General features: G+C 41.9%; 1 protein-coding gene across 18 annotated transcripts in view; it reads right to left on the bottom strand.

Annotated features, from left to right (window-relative positions):
• Nucleotides 1–24,559, bottom strand: part of Pcbp3 (poly(rC) binding protein 3) — a 322,999-nt gene that overhangs the window by 190,408 nt on the left and 108,032 nt on the right. For 15 of the 18 annotated variants that reach the window (XM_029567084.1, XM_017799974.2, XM_029567086.1 and 12 more), the window contains one exon: nt 15,851–15,947. The exons of the other annotated variants lie outside the window; for them this stretch is intronic. The gene's annotated coding sequence lies outside the window, so the exon portion shown is untranslated. The remainder of the gene's footprint in view (nt 1–15,850; nt 15,948–24,559) is intronic. 18 annotated transcript variants of the gene reach the window in all.

The raw sequence follows: 24,559 nt of genomic DNA, 5'->3' as shown, positions 1-24,559 counted from the left end.
AAATGGATGGAACTAGAAACTCTTATACTAAGTGAAGTAACACAAACTCAGGAAAAAAAAAAAAAAGACATATGCTCTCCCTCATATGTGGATCCTATCACCAAATCCTGATGAGTGAGTGTGTATCCAGACATAACTACAGGAACCAGGATAATGGAAAGGAATCAGGGAGGTTAAGGAAAAGAATCTGAAAGAGAAGAGCAGTAGGAAACAGGCATTAATAAGGGAAATATGGATAAAAATTGGGTTAGTTTAAGGGAGAGGGGAGAGAAGGATATACAAGGAACCTAGGGGATAAAGGGAAAGAAGGAGCTCAAAAGAGGTAGGACCATAGGAGAAGGGTATTATTAAGGGGTAAATGGGAAAAATGCAGGCACATTAATTGGGGAAACCATGATGGAAGGGTTAGATAACGCGAGAGATAAATAATGCCTAGCTAGTTTTAAAAACCAGAGGGAACCATATTAGTCCAACAACCTACTGATAAATTAAACATACCAGATCAAGAAATATACGTCTAGGTAAGGTTTATCTGAGAACAACTGGTCTTTGCCCAAGCCTTATCTACATGGCACACGGTAATTAAAAGTACCAGACTGGTAGAACTAAACTTCTTGGATGTTTAACAGACATACATTGAGGCCTATACAAATTAATCGGAGAGACATAAAGGACAGTTTTTGCTCCTTGCCCTCCTAGGTCGACTAGTTCCAGGGAACTATGAGCATCTCTCAAAATGTCCTGTAACTGTGGTGAGTCACCTGTCCTCTTGATCAAGGAGGTGGTGGAGACCCCACAAGATGGACTTGAACCAGTGTCCAGTCTACAAAGAGGAGGGTCAACATAGAGGAATCATTTCCTCCATGCTTCCAAGCAAATCCAGCAACAGTGAAGCAGGACCTTCGACTTATCGTCACATAGTCGGAACTGGTAAAAGAAAGGAGTGGGGGAGCGGGGCGGGTGCTGGAGAGATGGCTCAAAGGTTAAGAACACTGGTGTTCTTGCAGAAGATCCAGGTTTGAATCCCAGTACCTACATGGCAGCTAACTGCCTGTAACTCCAGTCCCAGGGGATCCAACAGCCTCTTCTGATCTCTGTGGGCATTGCATGACACGGGTGCACTTACCTACATGCAGGCAATACACTCATACACATAAAAAATAAAAATAGCCGGGCATGGTAGTGCATGCCTTTAATCCCAGTATTCAGGGACTATGAGCATCTCTCAAAACGTTCTGTAATTGTGGTGAGTCACGTGTCCTCTTGATAAAGGAGGCCGTGGAAACCCTACCAGATGGACTTGAACCAGTGTCCAGTCTACAAAGAGGACAAGTAGGACCTTTGACTTAACTTCACATAGATGGAACCGGTAAAAGAAAGGATCCAGGGACTCCTCCCAAGCCCATGTGACCCCTGAGGAACAGATCATCAAATGGCCTTAAGAGTAAAAATAAATTGGTTTATCTGGGCCAACTGTATGGCCTTAAATACCCAAAAGGAAAGTATAGACAAAGATTAAACGTGTTAATACAATTTTTTAAGAGTCCATATGTATAGCTAAAGGCTATATAACAAGAAACAATGCCAGAAAGGAGATACCTTCTTTTGAGTTGTCGGCCAGGGTGGCCCAACAGACTCCCAGATAGTAATCCAGCATAAAACCAGGAAAATGAACAGCAGACCCCAATCTTATCTAAAGGAATATGGACAATTGATTGCTTCTAGATGAGGAACAGCTGACCCTCCTAAAACAAAGACCTCTAGATAGGCTGACTAGATTCACTGGATGCACAAGTAGTGGGGAATGGCTGGTGATGCTGACACCACAGCGGACAGTAGCAGAGAAGACAGAATATAAGGGCTCTAATTGGGAGCGGGGGGTGGAGGCTATGGGAGGGTGCCATCTGAGAAGTGGGTATATAGATGAATAAGACTGTTTGGGATGTTCTGTGTGATATACACACAAAAAAATCAAATTTAAAAAATGAGTTATATTTGAGGAGGAAGCATAAAAATTTATGTCATGTTAATTAGTAGAGGTGATAAACATTACCACTGCAATCTACCCGATGACTTCATATCCATACACAGGTGCCAAGGATCTGAGTGCAACTGACCATGACTAGTAATAATCAGACACATACAGATTAGAGATGCCTGCGCCAAAGTCTAAGTGTTTTTTAAAATATTTTATTTATTATTTTTATTTTATGTGTATGAGTATATTGCCTGCATGTAAGTAAGTGTACCCATGTCGTGCAATCCCTGCGGAGGACAGAAGAGGCCATGGGATCCCTTGGAACTGGAGTGACAGACCATTGTTAGCTGCCATGTGGGTGCTGGGATTCAAACCCGGGTCTTCTGCAAGAACAACCAGTGTTCTTATCCACTGAGCTGTCTCTCCAGTCCCCAACATCTAAGTGTTATTACCAAAAACAATGAGTCTTTCTGTAAGAAACAGTATATTTTAAAATGAAATGGAGATCTTTTTTTAAAGGTTAAAAAACCATACAGTTTTATGTGTTACAGGGTTTATGCTGAGTTCAATATTGTATAACTGTATTAATTCAACTGTGAACCTAAAAACTTTATAGCCACTTTTGAAAGAGATGTATCTTTGCTCTGGAAATTGTTATTGAGTATGTTAAAGCTATAATGAAATGCTTCTTCTAAAAAATAAAAATAAATCCAAAGAATTTTTTAAATATTTTATTATTTTTTTAGATTTATGTATGTGAGTGTATTGCCTGCATGTATGTACATGCACCCATGTTGTGCAATGCCCACAGAGGTCAGAAGAGGGCACTGGATTCCCCTGGAACTAGAGTTGCAGACAGTTGTTACCTGCCATGTGGATGCTGGGAATCAAGCCCATGTCTTCTGCAAGAGCAGCCAGCGCTCTTAACCACTGAGCCATCTCTCCAGCCCCCCAAAATATTTTTAAAGAAACGACACTTAGAAAACAAAAGGCATGTAAAGGATAAATCTGAATCATCTCAAGGTAGTCTTATAAAACTAAAGTCAGAGCCACAGTGCAGACCTGGGACAAGTGTGTGATGTGGGCTACATAGTCATTTCCACACACTGCTTGTTGGTTATACTTCTACAAGTAAATGCTGTACCATCAATGGTCCTGCTGGACCATTTAAGTCAGCTGACTGGAGAAAAAAGGTAATAGAAAAGGAGGAAACTGTTAAATTATGGCTCCAGACAGAAGGAGAGCACACAGCACTCACACTGCCCTGTATCTGGATCAAACACAGGTTTCTCATGTGTCCTGATGTGAATTCATCCATAAGGGACCAACAAATGAGACACTGTCTTGACATGCAAATGAAATCTTTAAAAGAATGTAAGAAGAGGGGTTGGAGAGGTGGCTTAGTGGTTAAGAACACCCACTTATCTTGCAGAGGACCCTGGTCCAGTTCCCAGCACTCACATGGCAGCTCACAACCATCTGAAACTCCAGTTCCTGGGGATCCAATGCCATCTTCTGGCCTTCACAGGCTGCTGTACATATGTGGCGCACATAAACTTAGACAAGCATACACACACATACACACAAAAATATATAAATGATTGTTTAAAAGACTGTAAGAACAGTCATCTAGTGCAAAGACACAATCTCTAAGACAGCACTGTGTAAATCATTATTTAGAGGGAACCAGAACACCCACAAGGTCTAACCTCCACTCTGCAGAGCACTTTACCCGGGTGACAAGACACACACATACACATGCACACACAGAAAAACGGGTCAAAAGCATGCAGAACCATGCTAGCCAAAGGCTTTGCAGTTGTGGCTACGTGACCAGACATCCTCCTCTACCTATGACAAAGATGTTGGCACAGTGATTCCCACTTCAGATTATTGAAATCATATAAAAAGCTTGGAATTTTTAGTGTGGGCCAACAAGCTGCACAGGGCAATGATCCTGAGAGAGAAAAGGAAGCAAATGCAACACATTCCATGGTCGTCCCAGCCCACAGCACAGCCAAGAAAGAGGAGCCCTGCTCAAGAAAGACAGAGTCAATAAATGGAGGTAGCAGCAGGTAGGATCAGGAGGCAGAGAACTGGGAAGGAGAGAGCTACATAGAAAGGTACTCACAGGCACAGAGGCAAATTTCCTTAGGTCTCCATCTGGCTACTGATCAGCACACTACAGAGAGTAATCCCCAGAGGCCAGGGAAAGAATCATCAAAAAGAGAAAGAACAACAGCCCTGGCACTCAGAGATCTTGGCAAAGTTTGTAGCCCCAACCTAGGCCATAGAAACTTTGTAGCATTGCAACAGCAGGCCAGCTGCTTAAGAGCATGTGGCTTCAATACTAGGATCAGCCATATCAGTACCAGGTTCAACAGCTACATTAAAGAAGGCTCTGTCTAGCAGAGTTTAACAACAAGCCACTAAAGAATCCAAACTTTCTAGTTCAAATGTACTTCAAAACGAAGCTTAAAATATTTTGATAAACACAGGACCTAACAATATAAAATTTTAGATGCATTTTTCCTGCTCAAAGTTACTAGGCACAAGAAATATTCCACTTATGCAATAGTGGCATGACTGTTGTGTGAGCAACCAACTGCCCTCTGACTAGAATTGAGGCCCACCCCACAGGAGGAAGCCTGTGCACTGTATTGTAAGCCCAGTTAACAACCCATGCCTGGGGAGGCTGTATGACCAAGTGGAGAACTTATTACTGTTTTTGAACTAAATTGGCATAGCATTAAATTATCTTCTAAATATCTATGTGTATATCTATAAACAAATGGTAATCTCTGCCTTAATTGAAGAAGCCACTCTTTGCAGTGAATAGTGGTGAATGCAGACAGTCATGGCTGCCCAAGATGCTAAGAGTAAGTGGTGGCTGCAGACTCAGCCCTAGTCATCACCCCCTCTAAGTTTCAGGGAACACTGCAGAACAGAGAATATGAGAGCTTGAAGACAGGGTGAAGACCTGAAACAGGGAGTAGGGAGTAGGAGAGATAGCAGGGCTGGGAGCTATGTGTGCAATGTACATTTATGAAACTGTCACAGAACAAATTTTATACTAATTAATAAAAATATACTTCAGAATGTAAGCAGTTGATCAATAAGAAATGGAATCAGAAATTACACAGAAATGATTAGTACAAGAAAACAATAAAATAGCTATAATAAATAAGCTGCATTTGTTAAAGACAAATGAAGCATGAAATGCTAAGGTGATAGAACAAATGCACTTTAATTTTGTGTTGTTTATGTGTATGAGTGTTACGTCTGCATGTATGTAAGTGCACCCATATTGTACATTGCCCACAGAGGTCAGAAGAGGGTATCAAATCCCCAGGAACTGGAGTTACTGATGGTTATTAGCCACCATGTAGGTGCTGGAATTTGAACCCAGGTCTTCTCCAAGAGCAGTCCATGCTCTTAATTGCTGAGCCATCTCTCTAGCCCTAACAAATGCATTTTAGAAAGACCCAAATCAAACACCTAAGAATGAGACGAAAAACGCACTCAATAGGACTAACGACATATTAGACATCACTGAAGAAGAAGTGAGCTGACACAGAAATGGAACAATCTGTTTAGTCCAAAATTTTGTAAAGTGAAACATAAAGAGAAAAATTCTCTCCTCCCCAAAACTAGAGACATGTTGCAATACACTTTAAAAAATATCAAAATTATTTTAAAGATTTAGTTTAAAATTATGAGCCAATACACAGATCCAAGAAGGTAAGAATCCTGACTCCATAGAAAACATAAAAGAAATTGAACCAACACACATCATAATTACATAAAAGGAAAATTTTACAAACTGACAGAGAGGGCTGGTGAGATGGCTCATAGGGAAAGGGTGCTTGACAGCAAGGCTGATGACCTAAGTTTGCTATCTGGGACCCACCTGGTAGAGAAGAGAATCAGTGCCCACAAGTTGTCCTCTGACATCCACATGAGTGGCCTAGCACAAGTGTATCAATATGGACATACACAGACACAGGCACACACACACACACCACAAACATACAAAAATAAATGTAAATAAATTTAATTAAAAAATAAAAACAATTGCCAGAAAAAAAAAGAAATTTTAAAATTGACTTGTCAGCTGCTCTTGTCACAAAAGCCAACAAAAAGGATGACACAGTAATCTTCATGCCATTTCTATGGCTCTCACGATACCACTGTATACTTTATACACATATGATACTTTTATACACCCATAATAAAAATTATTTTAAAAAGAATTATTATGTACAAAGGGATAAGCACAGATGGTAGATAGAGTTCTTCTCAGGAAAACTGCAATCCTGAAGGAAATGGAATGATATCCCTGACTAATGAAGGGAAAACCATCAACCAGAATACAGACATGGTGAAAAATGGCTTTCAAACACAACAAACAAAAGTTAAAATAATTCATAATCCAACACACCTGAACTACAAAGAACATTAAGAGAGGTCTAGAGCACAAAAGGAAAACATCAGCGGAAACTGTAAACTTACAAAAAGAAAGGAAAAACACCATTACACCTTTTGGGGATTTGAGAATGGCACAAACAATAGTCATGCTACCTTCCTTGAGTTCTTATCTACGATTTTTCTACGTTGGGCATACAGTTTTGTGGAATACTGCAGTACTGAAGCCAGTGTATGTGCCAAGAGTAGCCTTCTCTTCCTGAATATGGCTCTGTCCTCTGTGTCCCACCAGCCAAAAACAGACAGAGGACAGCTGAGGAAGGGGGTTTGTTCTAGATCCCATCCCAACAGTAGATCTCCCCTTCCAGGACATACTACACCACATCACAACCATATACATCTGACAGGCCCCTTGCTTGCATATGTGCAGTGACACAGGTACACCCTCCATGGGCTTTCATGTTCTCATCACAGCTGGGCAAGACTGGAGCTCCTTCTGGGGCTTCCCCATTGGCAGAGGACAAGCATATAGCACAGAAGGACAGAGCAGTGGGGGGGGCACTTGTGGACTGCTCTGTGGAGAGTTTTATCCTACCACTCCAAAAGTCACGTTGACGACTTGGGACTACACTAGGTGTTCTATGAGGCTGACATACCTAGAAATGTGATACCTAGAAATCTGCTCATGGGTTCCATTTAAGATAAATGTGCCTGTAGATCTCAATTTGAAAAACCAAACAGACCATAGCAAGGATCAGACTTTCAAGAGGAGAGTGACCTTGACTCTTTCTCTAGATCTAGGGGACAAAGTATCTCATTAATTCGCCTCCAACAGTAGAATAGAATGCGAGTCCTACAGTGCCAACATGAATCAGGAGGAGGAGGAGTAGGTGGGGCTTCAAACAGTTTCTACTGGGGGAGGACAGGCAAGGATGTTCCAACTCAATTTCCATCACGGATCCACTGGGACAATTACCATTTCTACATAATTAGCACTCTCAGTAATAGTCTCAGAGGAAGGAGAAGGAAATAGTTAGGAGTAAGCTTGTTTACTCCTCCAGCTCAAAAAATAGCATCAAGAGGACAATGTGTGGCCATGACGCATCTGACAAGGCGGGAGGATACAGATCTCAAAGGCCTATCTGACACAGGCCTGGCATAGTTCTATGTGGCCTTTCCTTCTATGTAGAGACTCAAGTCTGAGAAATCCTTGCACAGAGAAGGTCAGTATCTTCCGCACACATTTGCCCACCTCCAAGGAGGGAGTATTTTTTGTTTTGCTTTCCTATTTACAACAGATCATACTTAGGAAAATGTAGAAATATATCTATATTTTCAATCTTTTAAAATTATATTGATAGACTTTATTCATGATAAGCTTGTGATTTTTAAGAGTTTTTCTGTTCAATATCACTACGTGGACTTACATTTTTAAACTTCCTCACTTTTACTTTCCTAGTTTTCTGAGTGTCTCATTCTTATTACCAGATTCAATCAGAGGGTCTGTCTACCCACTGGCCAGCATTGCCTAAAAACACATCTAGTGGACTTTCCAGACAACCCACCAGATGGCAATCAGTGACAGAGAAATCATCTGTGCCCAGTCCTGCCACAGAACCTTGAAGGCCAACAGGCTCCCTGCAAAAGCAGGCCATGAACTCAGGCCCATAACCATGGGACTTAGAGTTGTAGAATGCATGCCTGCTGTCTGTGCAGAGAGGCCTTGGGAACTACAGAAAAGTATAAGAAATATGTTTAAAAGCACCCACTTGCAGGAGAGATGGCTCAGCAGTTAATAGCACTGGCTGTGCTTGTAGAGGACCTGGGTTCAATTCCCAGAACCTACATGGTAACCATCCATAACTCCAGTTCAGGGGAATCTGAAACCCTCATCTGACCTCCATGGGCATTGTACAACATGGGTATACTACATACATGCAGGCAATACACTGATAAACATTAAAATTTTTTTTAATTATTGATTTTTTTGAGTATTTCATACAGAACATCCCAAACAATCTTATTCATCTTTATACCCGCATCCTAAATGACACCCTCACATAGCATCCCCCGACCCCCACTGGAGCCCATACACTCTGTCATCCCTGTTACTGTCCACTGTGTTGTCAGTGCCCCCAGCTGTTCCCCAGTACAAGTCCACCTGCTGAGTCTGGTCAGCCTATCTAGAGTTCCTTGTTTTAGGAAGATCAGCTGTTCCTCATCTAGCAGAAATCAGTTGCCAACATACCTTTAGATATGACTGAGGTCTGCTGTTCATTTTCCCAGTTCTATGCTGGGTTACTGTCTGGCAGTCTCTTGGGCTACGCTGGCCAACAACTCAAAGGAAGGTATCTCCTGTCTGGATTGTTTCTTGTTATGTAGCCTAAAAATAAATTATTTTTAAAAATAAAAGAACCCCAATTCCTGCATAGAAGCACTGACAGCAACAGAAGTATGCCTTCTCCTAAGTATTTTCTCATTATTATGTTTTAAAAGCAAAATGTCATCTGTGGGGACCTAAAGGCCCTGCCTTGCAGAGGTCCAAGAGGAAGCTACTGGGGCACAGCCTGAATTGTTTTGAAAGTCTGATGGATACTTGTGCACTGCTGAGGAGTGCATGATCAGCATGTGATCATCCTTAAGATACAACCTCGGGGGGAGGGGGATTTCCAGATGCCTTTATAAGGTCTGTTATGCCTGCAATAAATGAGTTCCTGCTTGACTAGACTCCCCATTGTGTCTGACTGTTCCCGGTGCTGGGGGCAGCAAGGGCTGGCGAACGGCACGCTTACTCATCCCCAGTCATCCTTGCGTGGGGGTCACAGGCTCGAACCCCCCCACAACTGGTGCCCAGCATGGCACTCGAAGGAAGATGAAAAGGATTGGGGCCAATGGAGAGTTTGGGGTAAGCGAGACCTGAAAGATGGGTAACGTAACTAATAAGCCTGAGGACCCAGCGCTTAAGGCGCTGAGAGATATGCTTAAAAGTAGGGGATTGGATGTTAGATCGGCAGCACAAAAGGTTTGGGCAGAAGCCATTCATTTGTCTCCCTGGCTACTTGGGGCTAATGTTTTTACTGGGGATACATGGGAACACGTGGAATGCCTAGCTCAACAAAGGGAGGTTCAATTGGGGATTGATATGCTGCTGGGGCTCTCAGAAGTGAAACCAAAAGCAGCCAAAGCAACAAATGGCACCTCCGGCGTGCCCTGGCCAATTTCAGGGCTTCAGATGGAGCTAAAGGGGAAGTGCGACCCCTGGTGGCGGCAGGGTTATCCGCCAACCTCATATGACAAAGCTACAGGCTTTAAAGGAAATTGTGCAGGAACAATTATGGTTGGGCCACATCCGGCCTTCTATAAGTCCATGGAACACACCTGTTTTTGTTATTAAGAAACCCTCTGGCAAATGGAGAATGTTGCAAGACTTGCATAAAGTCAATGCTAGGATGACCCTAGTGGGTACACCCTTAAGGGGACTGCCTTGGATCCCTGCTATTCCCTCAGATTTATTTCTTATAGTTATAGACATTAAAGATTGTTTTTTCTATCCCTCTACAACCCCAGGATTGTGAAAAATTTGCTTTCTCTGTACCTTCCACCAACTTTAAAACGCCTAATGCCTGATCAGTCCCATTTTCTCCAGTGCTTCGCTATGTTGGGACTGCCCCAAAGAATTAAAACTGATAATGGACCATGTTTTGTGAGTAAAAATTTACAAGATTTCTTTTCACTTTGGGGAATTCAACACAATACAGGAATTCCCTACAATTCCCAAGGTCAAGCCATTGTAGAACGCAACCATCAAAACCTAAAAATTCAATTACAAAAAGGGGGAATAAGCCCCCACCAACAGTTGGGCATGGCCTTATTCACTATTAATATTCTTAATTTTCAAAAAACTCAATTGGAATCCCAGTTTCAGAAGCATTGGGGATGACAGGAGCAGAGACCTGAGGTATGGGTAAAATGGAAGGATCCCATTATGGGGCTATGGAGAGGCCCAGATACATTGCTAACCATGGGTCGAGACTTTGGCTGTGTCTACCCTACAGGAGATTCAAACCCCATATGGGTGCCTGTGAAAAACCTTAAGTGGGTAGGGCAGGATCTGACTGACTAGCATGCCATCAGAGGTGAAGGGCCCAGTTCCTTGGCTTCACTGCCAGTCAGCCTCTTTGACAACTGATTGGCTAAAAGGTACATGGTCTCAGAAGTATTTCAACTTGTCCTATGCCATGTCTTGCTTTGTTTCTCTTGATAATGCTTATCTTTAAGTGTCTTTACTAGATAATTCGTCGCCAGAAGACCCTTGGAACTGCCACAGCCCACCTCCTCGTGATTACGGACTCCCCCAGGAATATACCCCCTCCGGCTGCCCATGCTTGGCTAACTGAGTTAGGCAAAGACTAAGACCGTCACGGGCTGGCATTACCCACGCGGCTGCCCTTAATCATGATGCATTTTTAGCCAAGGATGGGTAAGATGTCCCATGACAAGCACTCCTAGACAGGACATGCACATGGCCAGGTGCATGGTCCAATGACAGGCAAGGCTTGGTCAGAGGTGACACAACCTAAGACAGGCAAAAATGCATAAGATTAGAGGAAGGAGATAGCCATCTCTCCTCAGGGAGCCGTCTATGAGATGGGTAACCCGTGAAATAAAGTCAGTCTGGCCTTAAAATAAAAATAAAAGGGGGATATGTGGGGACCTAAAGGCCCCGCCTTGCAGAGGTCCAAGGGGAAGTTACTGGGGCACCGCCTGACTTGTTTTGAAAGTCTGACAGAGTCTTCCGCATTGCTGAGGAGTGTATGATCAGCACTTGATCATCCTTAAGATACACCCTCGGAGGGAGGGGGATTTCCAGATGCCTTTATAAGCTCTGTAACACTTGCAATAAATGAGTTCCTGCTTTAGACTCCCCATTGCATCTGATTGTTCCCGGTGCTAGGGGTGGCAAGGCTAGTGAACGGCGCGCTTACTCATCCCCAGTCATCCTCATGCAGGGGTTGCAGGCTCGAACCCCCCGCAGACATCAATTATATGTCTTCTCAGAATAATGTGCTATATATGCATATAAATAACATTTTAGCATACATCTTTTTAGCCTTTTAATAATATTTATTGAGGCTCAAAGAAATCTGTCTGTGGAAATCAAACTATTCTTTGAGATTGCTTTATGCTTAGGAAAATGCTTCGACAACTCAAAGACCAGGTTAACAGTCACATAGTTCTTCTCCACTAATAAAAACATGTTCTTTCTCTCATAAATATAAAAGTGGTAAGTGCTCATTGAAGAAAGCTTAGAAAATTCAGAAATTTGTGAAACTGAGCAGTAGTGATTCCCATTTCTCAGAGATAAACACCATAAACCTTTAGGGGTACCCTCCTTAACTTTGAAATTTCATAACCTTATGCACATATAACACACACACACTGGTTTCCTTATGCACATATAACACACACACACACACACACAGAGATGTCTTTACATTGTATTCAATATTTTTATACATACTATTGACATATGTGCCAGTGTGTTAGGTACATTTTTTTCATGACATGAGTTAGTCCTGTAAGCACTAATTGCTGCCTAACACTCTGTTGTGCTATAGAAGTACTTTCCTCTGGTACTGGGCATTTAACTAGCTCGTAACTGTTAATTCTTTAAGCTAATGCTATAATGAGCATCCTCTGAACATAAAACTCAATGCTTCTCTGAATATCTCCTGAAGGAGATTCATAAGAGTGGAATTTTTAAAATCTATTATTTTTATTTTATGTGTATGCATGTATTGCCTGCATGTAGGTAAGTACACCCATGTTGTGCAATGCCCGTGGAGGTCATAAGAGGCTATCGGATTGCCTGGGACTGGAGTTACAAACAGCTGTTAGCTGCCACGTGGGATGCGAACCCAGGTCTTCTGCAAGAACAACCGGTGTTCTTAACTGCTGAGCCATCTCTCCAGCCACAAGAGTGGAATTTTTCAAAGTCCATAAAAGTTTTTGAAACTTCTCATACACATGGACACGTCCTCTAGAAACCTGATTCATATAGCCATTCTGAGACATGAAACGATACCCTCTGCGCTTCATAGCAAATAAAGTATTACCAATCTTCTCAAGTTACCAGTCAGTGAGATAGCTGAAGAAGAATTCCTATGTACTGGCTCTGTCTGTGACTATCAGGTTCACTCATTCTGAGCTTGTTGGAGTCTGTGTTCCTGTTGTGAAATGCCTGCTCAACACCTAACAAGAACTTGACCCCAAACTGGCAGAGATCTGCCTACTAACACATCTGGCTAGAATTATTATTACTTTGGGGGGGGGGTCTTTTTGAAACAGAGTCCCCCTGTAGCCCCAGCTGGCCTGTAACTCACTATTGAGACCAGGCTGGACTTGAACTCACAGAGATCTGCCTGCCTCTGTAGAATTATTTTTAAATGAACGTGATTAACATTGAGGCAAAGATGGAAACCAGTGTGAACTCATTACATAAAGGTCTATCTCCAATTCTCACCAAAGCAATTCCCCAGAAATACTCATGGACAAGCCTGGGCACAAGAGTTTAGTCTCTAATACTACTCTCTATGGGTCAGGGGTTGGGGGAAGGGTGTAGGGGTGTGATTTCACCAGAAAATAAGATGCCTTCAAACACCTGAAGGCAGCCCTCACCACCACTAAGCTGCCACTAAATGGGAGCTCTGGCCAAGTTGCAATCATCCTGGCACTCAAGACAGTAAGTGTGATCTATTTCAACTTGGGTTTAGATTTAGAGCTCAAGGTCTAAACCATCTCAAAATATGCAATCAAGTGGCCAACAAGCTGGTCTGACATGTCCTGCCTGTTCCCTGATGACTTGAGATACAACTGCTGGGCCACTGAGGTCTCCTCATATCAAAGGTAAGAGAAACAGCAAGTGAGGCTACCATGGCCCTATAAGGTTTTTACAAAGGTGATGTGTGCAGACATCTTCAAAGGTGTAAATTCAATCATTAATTTTATGATCACTCTATTTTTGCATGCTTTTGCTGATAATGTAGCTAAGAGAATAATTCACTAACAGTAACACAAATTTTAGGTTAGTATACGTATTAACCTATTGGGTCTTAAAGTATAAACAGCAGTGAGCTCCTAGGTCGACTAAGTACCAGGGGACTATGAGTATCTCTCAAAATGTCCTGTAACTGTGGTGAGTCACCTGTCCTCTTGATGAAGGAGGCCATGGAGACCCCACCAAATGGACCTGAACCAGTGTCCAGTCTACAAAGAGGAGGGTCAACACAGGAAACATTTCCTCCATCCTTCCAAGCGAAGCCAGCCATGGTTGAGCAGGACCTTTGACTTTTCATTACATAGACGGAACTGGTAAAAGAAAGGAGCCAGGGGCTCCTCCCAACCCCATGTGACCCCTGAGGAACAGATCCTCAGACAACCTTAAGAGTAAAAATAAATTGGATTATCTGGGCCAATTGTAGGGTCTTAAACGCCCAAAAGGAAAGTATAACCAAAGATTAGAGGGATCGATATTACTCTTTAAGAGTCCATGTATATAGCTAAAGGCTACATAACAAGAAACAATGCCAGACAGGAGATATCTTCCTTTGAGTTGTTGACCAGGGTGGCCCAAAAGACTCCCAGACAGTAACTCAGAATAAAACTGGGAAAATGAACAGCAGAACCCAATCTTATCTAAAGGAATATTGACAACTGACTGCTGCTAGATGAGAACAGCTGATCTTGCTAAAACAAGGAGCTCTAGATAGGCTGACTAGATTCAGCAGACAGACAAGCACTAGACAAGCTGGGGGCGCCGAGAACACAGTGGACAGTAACAGGGATGACAGTATATGGGCTCCAGTGGGGGCGGGGGAAGCTATGGGAGGGTGCCATTTGGGAAGTAGGTATATAGATGAATTCGATTGTGTGGGATGTTCTATATGATACACACACACACACACACACACACACACACACACACATTTGAGGAGAAAGCATAAAATTTTACTTCATGTTACTTAGTAGAGGTGATAAATATTACCATTAAAATCTACCTGATGACTTTATATCCATACTCAGGTGCCAAGCATCTGAGTGTAACCAACTATGACTAGTAATAATCAGATACATAGAGATTAAAAACATATGTGCAAACATCTAAGTGTTAGTAGCATTAAAAATGTAGGAAACCACATATTTTAAAATGAAAAAAATAACAAAAACAGCAGTGGGTATTCCAGCACAAAACCCTCTTAGATGCTAAAGACCTTTGTCATTTTCCCACCGCTCATTTGCTAGTCCATAGATGCCATCTCTACAGATTACTTTACGATTACAAGTTACCTTCCTCCTCCTCTTACTGGCCTTTTAATTTGGCATGTGGTTATTTTTACCCTAGAAACCTCACAGTATTTTAGCTTCCAGATGTGGTGTTGTGATTGGGGAACTCACACTGAAAATGCTTGTCCGCACGCTGCTTCAAGGGCCCAGATTTCTTGCCCCTCTAACCCTTCTTCCTGAGTTATCTCAATTCCCCAGCAATAGCAACTCTAGCTGCCCCTCCCCTCAGCTACAGACACCAAGGAGCTGCCTCCTGAAGAGACGACCTGGCTCCTCAATGTCAGTCAGAGGCCCAGACCCAAGGCACAATCAACCTGGCACAGAACAAGGACTTGCAAATGCTTAACAAGCCACAGGTCAAACAACAGGACCCACTGATCCCCATACTCTGACTGGATACGGCCACAGAAGGGCACCTTCTACTACAGCCCAGCCTCCTTTTGAGGAACCTGGCTTGATTCTTTAGTGGCTCTGAAGCTAGTGGCCTCTGCACTAGTGCCACAGTTTTAATTTCCTCAGCTTCCTTGAATGGTTGACATTATAATCAGCAATGCTGCTTACTGCTCTTTTCCAAAATCAGTTAGAAACTGTCACACACTTAGTTCCTTGTGACATTTAGAAGCCATTAATCTATTCCCATTATGGTAATCACACTCTCTTTTTTTTCCAATTTTTAAGTATAAACTATTGCAAGTAGCTAAAATTGGTGGAAATGGTAGAATGATGACCAATGTCAGTACTCTCTTCTCAATAAAACAAAGAAAATGCCAGCAAAAATCACTCTAATTTACTGATTAAGAACTCTAGAAATGAAGATTGCAGGAATCCAAGGGTCATTTATTCAAAAAAACCTAATTAGAGCTTACTAAAAACAGCACATTTTGTTCAAACTTGTATTTTCTGCCTTTTTAAAAAAATTAAAAAAAAATTTTTTTTTGTCATTTTGAGACAGGGTCTCCCTGTAGCCCCAGCTGTCCGGGAACTCACTATGGAGACCAGGCTGGCCTCGAACTCACAGAGATCTGACTGCCTCCGCCTCCCGAGTGCTGGGATTAAAGGTGTGCACCACCACGCCCAGCTCATTTTGTGGCATTTTTAACTTACCCTATTCCCATTCCCTTTCCAGCTCCACCAAGAGCTGGGGGTCAAGGGGCAGCAGCCAGCTGCAGGTCAGAGCAAAGGTCCTCCACAACAAAAATACCTGCATTTGAAAAAGAAGAATTTCAGCTTAGAAAATGAAATGTCCACCTCCAGAAACTAGAAAAATGTGATAAAATTAAACCCAATGTAAGCATAAGGAGCAGTAAATATTAGAACAAAAATAAATGAGTGAATAGAAACAATTTGATTCCTTGAAAAGATCACTAAGAAGATTCAAATTACTAAAATAAAGAATAGAGGATATAACTACTAAACTTACAAAGATAAAAAAGATAAGAGCAATAAACATTTTATATCAACAAGTTAGATGAACAAATTCCTATAAACATTAACTAAAGAAATTATCTCAAGAAAAAAAATTAAAGAAAATCTGAATAAGCTTAAAATAAATTGAATTAGCAATAAAAATTTAAAAAGAAAAAAAAAACTTTCCATAAGGAAAAGTCCCAAATGAGGTAGCTTCATTGATGAATTCTGCCAAATATTTTTAAAATATTTATTATTTTTATTTTATGTGTATGTGTGTATTGCCTGCACGTATGTGGGTGCTGGAACTGAGGATGGTTGGTAGCTGCCATGTGGGTACCTGCCAAATATTTTTAAAAGAATCAACACTAATCCTTCACTAACTCTTCCAAAGAACACATGATATGTGCCATTCCATTCTATGATAGTCTATGAGGCCAACAATAACTGATGCCAGAATCATATAACGACCTCAAAAGAAACCTACTAATACCTCATAAACACAGAACACAACAAAATACTACCAAACTAAATCCAGAAATACATTTAAAAGGTTATACACATGACCACGTGACATTTATCAAAAAATACACGGTTTAGCATTTAAAATTTAATCAATATGATGGTGTTGGTTGCACACCTAATAATCTCAGTACTTGGGAAGAGGCACAGGAGAGCCAGGAGGATTTCAAGTTCAAGGGCACGCTGGTATACATAACCAAGAACTATAATTTCATAAACTAAGGGTTGGAAATGCAGCTCAGTGATAGAGCACTTGTTTAACGTGCATAAGGCCATGAGCTGAATCCTTTTTCTTTTTGTCTTTTTGAAACAGAGTCTCCCTGTAGCTCCAGCTGTCCTGGACCTCACTGTGAGACCAGGCTGGCTTTGAACTCACAGAGATCTCCCAAGTGCTGGGACTAAAGGTGTGCTCCACCTTGCCTGGCTACCTTTTTTATTTTTAAAATATGTAACTCTAACACTATAAACTTCCCTCTAAGTACTGCACATTCTGTTAGTCATTCAATCCAAGAAAGTTCCATTGTGACTTACTGAATGATTTTTAGTTTCTTCTCTTTAATGTTAAATAAGCAGGCTCTCCTCTGTGCTTTTATCATTGGTCAGAGAGCATGGTCTGAATTTGATATTTTATAATCAAATATAAGAACTACTTTTTTAATGTTTCAATATTTCAGGGAATATATATTCTCTATTGACCATGGTTTATGTACATGATCAAGTGACAGAACCTGATATAAGTATCATTAAGTATCTCTTATGTATATGAATTTGATCTATCAATTACCGAGAAAGGAGCTTTACAATATCTCAAATGATTGCAGATTTATCAATCTCTCCTGTCAGTCAGTTTTCTCAAAGTTTAGTTTTTATATATTCTATGTAAGTTTTCTATATATTCTGAGGTTTAGTTGTTAGATACAATGATGTACCACCTAATAATGTTTCAGTCAGTGATAAACCACAGCGGTCCCATAAGATTATAATGGAGCTGAGCCAGACATAGTGGAAAAGGTACCTGTAGTCCCACCTACTCAGGAGGCTGGGAAGGGAGAATTTCTTGAGCCTAGGAGTTCAAGGTTAGCCTGAGCTACACAGTAAAAACTAAACAGATCAGATTACAGAAGAGTTGAAAAGTGCCTATTGCTTGTTGATATGACAGTCACTATAATGCCACAGTACGATGCTTTACTCTGTGTGTGGGTGTGTGTGTGTGCATGTACATACAAGCACTGGCATAAACACACTGCCACATGAAAGTGCATATAGTACATCATACTTCACAAAAGACAATAGACGATGCCTACTTTTTAAAATTATTTATTTAATAACCACATGATTAGAAGAGGCATTTCATTACAGCACTAACATATTCAATAACAATTTCCAGAGCAAAGATGCATCTCTTTCAAAATAGGCTGTAAATTTTTAGGTTCACCATTGAATTACCACAGTTATACAATATTGAACTCAGTATAAACACTATAAGACATAAAATTGATTGAGGTTTTAACCTTTAAACAAGATCTCCATTTCATACAGAAAAACTCATTTTTAATGCTACTAACACTTAGATGTTTGCATATGCGTCTCTAATCTCTATATATCTGATTATTACTAGTCACAGTCTGTTACTTTCTGAGACCCTTGGCACCTGAGCATGGATATAAAATCATCAGGTAGATTTCAGTGGCAATGTGTTTCCCTCTACCAATTAACATGAAGCAAATTTTTATGCTTCTTCCTCAAATATAATTCATTCTTTGATTTTTTTTATATTTCATACAGAACATCCCAAACAATCTTATTCATCTGTAGACCCACATCCCAAATGGTATCCTCTCACAGTCTCCCCACCCTCCAACTGGAGCCCATGTATTCTGTCATCCCAGTTACTGTCACCTGTGTTGTTGCCCCCCCCACCGCCAGCAGCCATTCTCCAGTGCTTGTCCATCCGCTGAATCTAGTCAGCCTATCTAGAGTTCCTTGTTTTAGGAAGATCAGCTCTTCCTCATATAGCAGCAATCAGTTGTCAATATTCCTTTAGATAAGATTGGGGTCTGCTGCTCATTTTCCCAGTTTTATGCTGGGTTACTGTCTGGGGGTCTCTTGGGCCTCCCTGGCCAACAACTCAAAGGAAGGTATCTCCTATCTGGCATTGTTTCTTGTTATGTAGCCTTTAGCTATATACATGGACTCTTAAAGAATTATATTGATCCCTTTCATCTTTGGTTATTCTTTCCTTTGGGGTGTTTAAGACCATACAGGTGGCCCAGATAAACCAATTTATTTTTACTCATAAGGTCATTTGAGGATCCGTTCCTCAGGGGTCACATGGGCTGGGAGGAGCCCCTGGCTCCTTTCTTTTGCCCGTTCCATCTACGTGAAGGTAAGTAAGTCAAAGGTCCTGCTCAACCGTGGCTGGCTTCGCGTGGAAGAATGGAGGAAATGTTTCCTCTGTGTTGACCCTCCTCTTTGTAGACTGGACACTGGTTCAAGTCCATTTGGTGGGGTCTCCATGGCCTCCTTGATCAAGAGGACATGTGACACACCACAGTTACAGGACATTTTGAGAGATACTCATAGTTCCCCGGAGCTTAACTGACCTAGGAGGGCAAGAAACAAAAACTGTCCTTTATGTTCCTCTTGTACTGACCAAACTGACCCCACTTTGGGTAAAGCAGCCATCTTAGAAGCTTGGCCATAGTGTATTTCTAGTTCAAGGACTGTTTTCAGAAACCCTGACCCCTTTCTCCCTTTTCCTCCCAGGAGAATGCTGCCGCAGTCACTTGCTCTCTAGACATATAGAAAGCAAAATTATTATATGACTAGCTGCTGATTCTGGCTTCTGTAACTTGCTTGTTTTGCTATTTTAGGGCACCTTGACATGTAGACTGAGATCACCTACCCTGTTAGTTGGGAACACCTTGTCAACATTCCTTTTTGCCATTTTTTAGCTTTAAAAGGTCCCCTTTCCCTCCCCCTCCCCACTGCAGCACTCTAATCTGGTACAGTGACTGCAGTCCAAGCAAGCTTGAATAAAGTCTTTTATCTCGATCTGAATTGAGTCTGGTGGTCTATCCTCAGTAGTCCTGGGGTCCATAACACTCTGACCAAATTAGTATAGGCCTCAAAGTATACTTTTATCATTGTTTTAGAGTACACTGTTTCTACTTGTGAAAAAAAAAATGAAGTTAAAGTAAAGCAGCCTCAGGTTCTTCAAGAAGGAGTCCAGAAGAAGGCACTGTCATCATAGAGGATGACAGCTCCATGCATGTAATTAGCCCTGAAGACCCTCCCTTGGGACAAGACGTAAAAGTAGAAGAGAATAACACTGACAACTACTACTGTGTAGGCCTAGTTAATGTGAATGTCTGTGTGGTTCGTTTGTAATGAATATAATAATTTAAAAAGCTAAGAGTCTTCTATCTACATGGTAAATGGAAGGGCAACCACTGCTGGAGAAAGACAAACCAGGGGACAGGGCAGTGTGTTGGGAAGTATGTGTTAGGAAGTGTGGCTCTCACAGGAACAGACAAGAAACATATCCCCCCCAGCAAACCAAAGCAAAAGTAAAAGCTTCTGACCAAGTGACACTGTGTGTGTGACACCCTTGCTATCCTGGCAGAACCCTCCTCGAGCTGAAAAGGAAAATACAGAAATCCGAGGCTGGGGAAATGGTCTTGTTGATTTCAGTTACAGCATGGATGTGAAGTATTGCCCACCGGTTCCTGTGCTTGAACACTTGTCCCTAGCTGGAAGCACTATTTGAGGACAGTGAGGTCTAGAGAGAAGTGGAGCTCTGAGGAAAGGTAGGTCTTGTGATTATATTGAAGCCCCACTTCCTGACATTCTGTTTCCTGGTCTGTTGAGATGTGAGGAGACCCAACAGAATGTTCCCACCACCATGTAGCCATCTGCTGCCATACCTTCCCCATGATGATGGACTGTGTTCTAGTTTACTTTCTGTTGCTGTGATAAAACACTCTGACCAAAAGGTATTTGAGAGGAAAGGGTTTATTTTGCTTACACGTCCAGGCCACAGTCACATTGTGGGAAGTCAGGGCAGGCACTCAAGCAAGAACTGAAGCAGAAACCAAGGAGGAACTCTGCTTACTGACTTGCTTCCCAGCTCACTTGCAGCCACCATTCTTATATAGCCCAGGCCCACCTGCCTAGGGATGGCACCACCCACAGTGAACTGGGCCCTTCTACATCAGTTAGCAATCAAGAGAATACCCTCACAGACATGCACACACGCCAATCTACTGAAGGAAATTCTTCAACAGAGGCTCGCTTTTCCAGGTGTGCCAAGTTGACCATCAAGATTAAGTCATCGGAGACCAGGCCTTCCACCTATGAATCAAAGTACATCGTTCCACCAGCAGTTACTTTAGTCACTTTTAGTCACTACCAGTAGTGACTCCTAAGCAAGGTATTTCACCACAGCACTGTGATGGCTAATGTCAACTGTCAACTTGACAGGATCTGGAATCACCTCAGAGGCAAACCTCCGGCACACCTGTGAGCAATTATCTTTATTAGGTTAGCCTCTGGTCACCTCTAAAGGGATTATCTTGATTATCTTGACTCACTGAGGAAGACCCACCCTAAAAATGGGCAGCACCGTTCCTTGGCTTTGGTCCTCAACTGCACAAAAAGGAGAACAGGTGTGTGCCAGTTTCCGTTTGTTCTGCTTCCCGACTGAAGATACAATTTCTGAAGCTCTGCCATGTGACAGACTGTACTCTTGAACTGTGATTTGTCAAGACTATTTTATCACAGCAACAGGAAAAGACAACAATACAACATTTAACTAATACAGTTGGTCCTCAGTGAAAGTCTTTTGAGAAGCTGCTCAAGCACAGGAATCTACCTATAGCAAAAGGACAGCTCAAGCCGGGTCTGACAGCACAAGCAGAGACAAGCAGTTCTCTCTGAGATCGAAGCCAGCCTGGTCTACATAGCAAGTTCCAGGCAAGTTTGGGCTACAGGGAGACCCTGTCTCAAAACCAAATAAGTGTATGCTTGAGACCCTCAGCATACACAGTCAAGTGCCAAACAACTGCACAGCTCCACTGTCATCCTTCTGGCACTGTGAAGATAAGGCCCCGGAGGCCTATTCAAGACAGCAAGGTAGACAGTGGTGCAGTACTAAAGAGTCCTGCCTGCCACACAATCCCAGCTGAGGCTATGTAGGTGGGGTTCACCTGACAGGCAGCAGAGTGGTGAGTCAGAAATGCAGGAACATCTTCAAGGAGCCATGGAATGTAAGGAGAGAGAGAGGTCCACAAATAGCCTTGGTCCAAGGTAAAGGGGAGACCTCCTCCACCCTTGTGAGGTAATCACTAGTGCAAATGCAAACATGGCCTCCTCCCAAGTACAGCAGAACCTGATAGAGGACAAGGTGCTGTTGGCATGGGCCATGTAGGCAGGACTAGGCATGCAATCTACAGAAGGGGAAGCCTAGCAGGTAGAAGCCAAGAGTAAGGTCAGAGGCTCAGCCCAGCTTAGATGGAGCACAGACCAAACAGGGACAAATGGCCAGCAAGCTGCAGAGGCTATAAGCCAACACCAGAGACAAGGAAGGTGAGGGCAAGACTCTAGCCAACTGAGCTTTGCTGTGAAAGATCAAAGGAGGCCAAGGACAGATTCTGAGCAGTGGTACATTGCTGAAATCTGGAATTATACTACTATTGGAAGTCTAGATGACATATTTATTCTCCAAATTCTCCTGACCTATGTGTGTTTCACTGTAAAGGCAGTAATAACTTGCTACAAATCATGCAGTAGACGCAACCTCACTAGAAATGTGTAAGCAAGATTAGTGTAAGAATGTAAACCTTGAAAACAAATCAAGCTAACTGACCACAGAACAGTATTTACAATGTCAGTGGGAGACAGAGACAAGTCACCTGGGAAAGAAAAAGGTCTAAGAGAACTAATTTTCAAAACTAGTTCATCAAATAAAACCCCATCAAAGTCAGGGAGCTGCGCATTGAAACAGTAAGATACAACCTCATACCTGCTAAAATAGTTAAAATTCAAAGAACTGACAGTGCCAACTGCTGGCAAGGATGCCCAGATCTGCATCAGTGTATAAGGGTGGGGAGTGACACAGAATGGTACAGCAGCTCTGGAAGATGGCTGGACAGTTCCCTATAAGCAAAACATGCTGACTGTGTCATCCTACCACAGTGCTACCTGAATAGAAAACCTATATTCACATAAAGATCTGCACACAAATATTTAGAGTGGCTTGGTTTAGACTATCAAAAACTGAAGCAGCCAAAAGTAACCAAGATACCTTTCAACGGGCGAATGGGTTAGCAAACAATTATATTCACAGGACTGAATCTTATTCAGTAATGAAAAGAAATAAGCTGACAAGCTATGAAGACACAGATGAATCATAAATGCATCTCACTAGTGAAAGAAGCCAGTCTGAAAAAGCTGTATTCTGTGTAACTCCAGCAATACAACACGCTGGAAAAGGCAAAATGAGTTGATAAACAGAGAGGTGGTTAGCCATGACTGAGGAGGTGGGGTGAACAAGTGAACAAGAAAATTTTAGGGCAGTAAAAACTTCTTTAAGATTGCTGCCATGGCAGCTGTAAGACACAAAGCAACTATCAAAATCATATAATTCTATGACATTAAATGTAAACTTGAATATATACAATTCTTTCAGAATAATCCGGGACATTGGGGAATCCCAAGACAGGCTGTGGAATTGGACAATATAGCCTAACTGCAGTAAAAATAACTAAAAGTTCTCACTAAAAGGATGGGTAACAAAGTGCTCACCTAAGTCATTCTGGAGATGAGCACTCTGTTAGGCTAAAGGTGAAATAATGTACACATAAGCCCTGTATTCTGCCTGGTAAGGCTGTCTCCCAGAAAGCATGAGTTAACAGTTTTGACACTGTTCTACATGTCTACTGGACTGAGAGATGCAAGTGGATGGTGGGAACCAGGTTCCTCACTATTGGATTCAGGAGTTACACACAAGCAAGGGAAGAAGCTACAATGTTTGTAAATGGGTAAAAACTCAGGCTGGTATATCTCAGGTCACTCATATACCTCAGCAACCCCTCAGTCATCTCTGTAAGTAAGCTCAGTAAATTCACTGGTTCCCCAGAAAAAATTTAATGTAATCAAACATTGGTTTGATATTACAACCTATAAAGGGGAAAAACATTGCTTAGTATCTGCAGGAAAAGAAGTCTCACAACAGATGAAAATTTTGTTTGTTAATATTATTGTGTCTCATGGTTATTAAAAAAGGAAAATGGAAAATTGGAGGATGTTGGAAGGATATGAGAATGGAGATATTTTTAAATGATGGCTGGATATTTCCAGAATTGACAGAGAAATGAGAGAGCTAGGCAGGTGATGAAGGTCTGTGTAGGGTTGTTACAATACAACAAGGATGAGAGAGGGATAATGTGTAGACAATCTTAAAATTTCTAAGGTTGCAGCTTAGTCAACTAGTCTAAGGATGTCTAGTCAAGGTTTATTTAAGGCTGTTGCCCAAGATCTATCTACATAGCACATGGTAATTAAAAGTACCAAACTGGTATAACTAACCTTGTTGGATGTTTAATAGCCAGACTCTAAGGCCTATATTAATCAGGTCAGAGAGACTTAAAGGGACAAATTTTTGTTCCTTGCCCTCCAAGGTCAAACAAGTTCTAGAGGCTATGGAGCATCTCTCGAAATGTCCTGTAACTTTGGTGAGTCACCTGTCCTCTTGTTCAGGGAGGCCATGGAGACCCCAGAAGATGGACTTGAACCAGTTTCCAGTCTGCAAAGAGGAGGGTCAACACAGAGGAAACATTTCCTCCATGCTTCCAAGAAAAGCCCTGGTCCAGCAATACCTTTTGA

Source organism: Nannospalax galili, unplaced genomic scaffold (genome assembly GCF_000622305.1).
Source record: "Nannospalax galili isolate Female #2095 unplaced genomic scaffold, S.galili_v1.0 scaffold619, whole genome shotgun sequence".
Taxonomy (NCBI): domain Eukaryota; kingdom Metazoa; phylum Chordata; class Mammalia; order Rodentia; family Spalacidae; genus Nannospalax; species Nannospalax galili.
This window is presented reverse-complemented; position numbering and strand designations above follow the sequence as displayed.